At 33.8% G+C, this 4,711-nt stretch overlaps 1 protein-coding gene across 1 annotated transcript in view; it reads right to left on the bottom strand.

Annotated features, from left to right (window-relative positions):
* Positions 1-4,711, bottom strand: part of LOC145291527 (uncharacterized) — a 1,250,821-nt gene that overhangs the window by 554,438 nt on the left and 691,672 nt on the right. The gene's annotated exons all lie outside the window — the stretch shown is intronic.

Here is a 4,711-nt window from a genome sequence, read left to right as displayed (position 1 = left end):
TTTTTCTATTTTCTTTGAAACAGATGAACTTAAACTTGCTTCAGAAGATTTTATTGATGTGGTTAGACTAGGAGTAGAAACTGACCATGTCGTTGCCAATCTAGTAGGTGTCCTTCTAGTAGTAGAAGCATGTGTACTAGTAGAAATTACAGAAGTTATCATAGGAGTTGTAACTTGAGAAGTAGAAAAAAGAGATGTAGGTTTTGCAGAGGTTGCTGTAGTTATTCCAGATGTGGCTGTAATATTGAATATAGAAGAATTTGATTAAACAATTGAAAGCAAATACCAATAAAAAATTATATATTATTGAAAAATATGGCAATGCAAATGTAAAAAAAATAATCTAGATGTTAATGGTTATTTATATATCTTATTTCCAATATTTGGAGAAAAAAAAAATCTCTTCATCAAAAGCGAATTAAAAATTATAATCAGAGATCATTTTGCGGGGATTCCATGAATCTGTTATTGGATAGTTTTGGTCTGACAGAAAGTTGATATTTTTATCCATTTCTCTGGTCATTGGCACAATTATTTAAACTTCAAAGATGGGAACAAAATTAAAAAAGAATAAAGAGTCTCCGATATCAATTCTTAACTTTCTTTTGATGGAGATTTTTTTCAAAATGTTAGAAACCATTAACATTTCCAATTAGTACATTTAAAATTTGCATTATGAAGACTTTCAATAATATATAATAATTTCTCTGCTACACACAATGCTTCAAGTGGACATTTCTTACATATTTTAAGTTTTAAAATATTTAACATGTTCAGAAATTCAATAGTGAATTCTCTGCTTGAAAAGTGATATGTGTTATCAAATGAAAATTATGAATTTTTTAAATATTAATGCTCCATTAATTAACTTTATTTTTTTCTTGTAAAATTTAAATCTACATATTCATTTGCAGAAATGCTGATAGCTATGTCCTCCATCAGAGATGTATAAAAATCTAAAAGGACTCTGTAAAATCTAATTCATGCAAACGCAAGATGCAAATCAATATTTTCCTAAAAACAAACAAACAATACATTGCAATGCACACAGACAATCCATTAGGAGTGTGGGTTCTTTTTTACCTCTTGTTTTCTTTTTGCTGTCTTTCTTTTATTTATTCGCTCATCATTTTAATAAGGACAATCGACATAACCTACTGAACATTTAATTTTGTGACAAGGATAATGAAAATGCATCTTTTGACTCGAAAAGGAGTCTTAGCTCAGAAAGTCATTTTTATCCATCATCTGAACAGGCTGTCACCAAAACAAAATCATACTTTTGAAATGTATATTCTTGAATCCTGGTCACATAAGCTGTTCTGCGTGGGTGTAAAGGATGGTTCACATTCATACTATTATTTGATTCAAGTAGAAGAAAAAATATATCCAAGGACTGAGGAGGAGTTTATCCCCTGACAAAGAGCTATAGTCTCGAACATTCTGGGAAATTCACACATCTACCATCTTGAACTCACACTATGTTGATAAATAAATATGTATAATTGAAAATTATTGAAATTATTTCAATATTGTCATTATTTTTTACTACATAGACTGTTAACCCACAAACTGCATTGTCATAGCCCTCAAACACAGGTCATTCATCTATAAGAACTATTTTCTTATTCATTACATTTTTAAATTTTGGTTTCTTCTTGTCTTTTTCTAGGGTGATCATTAGGGCTAAATGGGAGAGGCTCATAAAACTTTCAGGAACTTTCATTAAAATGAAATTTGTTGGTTCCAGGACTCACTAAATTAAAAAGCTATCAGCCTCACCGCATTTGTAATGTAAAATACATTTTGTTAATAGATTCCCACTTCATTTTAGTAACCTGATGCTTTTATCTATAAACTAGTGTTTTTTAAATATATTCATCCTCTGATTAATACTAGTTTAAGTTTTTTTGTTTTTTTTTTTAATTATAAATGCGGACTTTCTTTTTGCCGGCATTGTATGTATATGTATTTCTGAATTTAAATAATAATATATTTTTTTTTACTTGTAGAATTTTGACTTTCTATGAAAATTTAGTCAGCTAACATACTTCCTAATTTCAGGTGTAACGCTACTGGAAGCAGTGACAAGGCAAATCAATTCCTTCGCTTTTTTTTTCTCTCACGCCTATAAATTATTTGTTATTTTGATTTCAATGATTTTATTTTTATGCTTTCATAAACAAATATTTATTTTATAAATTCAAATAAAAATTTATTTTTAAAATTTAAAGAAATATTTGTTTTTATAATTTCCTAAACATATATTTCTTATAAAATTTTAAATAAAATAAAAATATTTATTTTTTAGATTTTTTTATTAAAAGTGCAAATAAAGATTGTTATTTTTATCTTTTTATAATTTTATTAATTTATATTATATACTTTTCAATAATCTCCTTTTCTTATATTTTATTTCAATGTATCGCTTCACAATAGAAATATTGAAGAACATTATGAAGTGTTGAAATGAAAGTTTTCCTTTAAACTGCGAATTAAATGTTCATGCAAAAAAACAAAAAACAAAACAGTTTTTCGTTTTTAGTGTCAACGTTCTCAGCACACACAAAAAAATGATAATCCTTTTTCTTTTTCCATTTCACCGTTCATAGAAAATTCGTCTTTCTTTCTTCCCACTGACACACGGATTAACCATATATTAAGCTGACTCTGAGTCAACAAACAATCTTCTCCCGAATGAAAGAAATACCGCCTTTTTTATATTCGGCTCAAATTCGACTGCATCTTAATTTGCATATGTCACCTTTCTCATTTCCTATCAGTTGCAATTGTGGGGTCTCTTCAGAACCGTGAGCTTCATCAGGAGTGTGTGCGTCTTCTACTCCTGCCTCATGACCATCTTCTGAGTCTGTTTCGTCATCAGGTATCAGACTTTCTGACTTGCTCCCCGAAGATGTTGTGCTGTCGGAATCTTTTTCTGACAAGAGTACACTGTATCAGGGATGTAGGTCCTTCACATGTCGGGGCATCCCATGCACCAAGATAGACTGTGGACTAATTATCTCAGTTACTCGACCCTGGCCAAATCTCATGGTATGATTCTCTGGTGCCTTCACCCACACATAATCTCCAATTTAGTATGGGCTATACTCGGGGCCTGCTACTGATGGCATGACATTGATTCCTTTCACCTGGATCTCGTACCGGTATATAGCATTGGCTGGTAAGGTCAAAGATGACTCCTCGTCTTTTGGAATCACATTGTACCAGTAGACTGCCTCTGATACAGAGCAATGCATTCTAGTCACGATCCATTTCATAGTGTGATAGCATCGCTCTGCTATGCCATTCCTGGCCAGGGCATATGCACAGCGAAATCTCAAGTTCATACCCATTCATCTGCAAACGTTCTGAATTTTTTGCTGTGGAAAGCTGTGTTGTTATCTGTCAGTAGTTTGCGAGGCAGGCCATGTTTAAAAAAAACACTTCTAGTTGGCGAATTTTAGTTGCCGAGTACTGCCGTGCTAATTGCCTCCACATTGAAACTGTGACAGCTCACAATCCGTGATAGTAAGGAAATAGTAAGCACCATAGTGGGTAATGTCCATTCCCAACCATTGTCAATCACTGTTCACCTCCAGCTTTCCTTTCTCCCAGTGAACTGGCACTGAATCTATTGATTGGAATTCCACGCATGTTTGTATTGCTCATCTGACTGCTGCTTTTGTTTTCACAGGACAAACTCTTTGGGCGAAAGAAGCGGTGTGTCATACTCCTGGATGTACACTGTGACAAGGATTGTGGACTGGACAATGTTGGGTTGTCTTGTTTGTTGCATGATGATGATAAAAAGAATAAATCTGTTTTCTTAACAGATAATCAAAATGAACCCACCCCCTACACAAGCTGGATAGTTGAAGGACTTAAGTGGAAATCATAAAACATATTTTCCAGGCAAGGAAAATTTGGCAATTGGGGTTTATTTGAGGGACCACCAGAAAATCAAGTCAAGTAGGTAAACTGCTGAGTGCGTTTAATTATTGGATTGACCATAAAATCACTTTGGAAAGAGGGTTAACTATGATGACCGATTCACTTATCCTACCTTATACATATGGTCTTTGGGAAACCTCTCCCACGAGTGATGGTAAAGGGTAGAGAGAGAGAGAGAGAGAGAGAGAGAGAGAGAGAGAGAGAGAGAGAGAGAGAGAGAGAGACCGACCAAAATAGAAAAGGGGGCATAAACATAAACTAGAAGTTATAGAGATAATATAAAGGTGTGTTTTTAGCCAGTTTGGCAGAATTTGTTGGTGAGGAGAGTTTGTTGACAACCTGCCTGTCCGACATTTCATCTGACGGTCTGGCTGAAATAACTTAATTTAAACCATTAAAATCCTGCACCCAGAAGTCAGTCTGATTTACCAAGCTTATGAAAGCTCCTAGCTCATGTCCTTACTGAGACTATACCTGTAACAGCGTTGAATAATTAATGTTACTAAAAAGACTACCTTTTGTGATTTCTTTTGTTGTTTGCCTGGGGTTGTGACCATAGTGTCTCATGGGTTCACACTTGGAGATAAACTCTCTGGAGGTCAAGCAGTGATATGTTTGGCTCTTGCATCTTGGCAGCACAAACATCTGCATCTGCCGTGAATGCATCTACATGATTGTTGAGTTTGCAGTAGTCCATCACTGGTTGCACCTTTACCTTATTCTGCTGTATCGCAGCCATCAATAAAATTAATTCCTT

This window comes from Euprymna scolopes, chromosome 12 (genome assembly GCF_053919585.1).
Source record: "Euprymna scolopes isolate OS-2025 chromosome 12, ASM5391958v1, whole genome shotgun sequence".
Taxonomy (NCBI): Eukaryota; Metazoa; Mollusca; class Cephalopoda; order Sepiida; family Sepiolidae; genus Euprymna; species Euprymna scolopes.
This window is presented reverse-complemented; position numbering and strand designations above follow the sequence as displayed.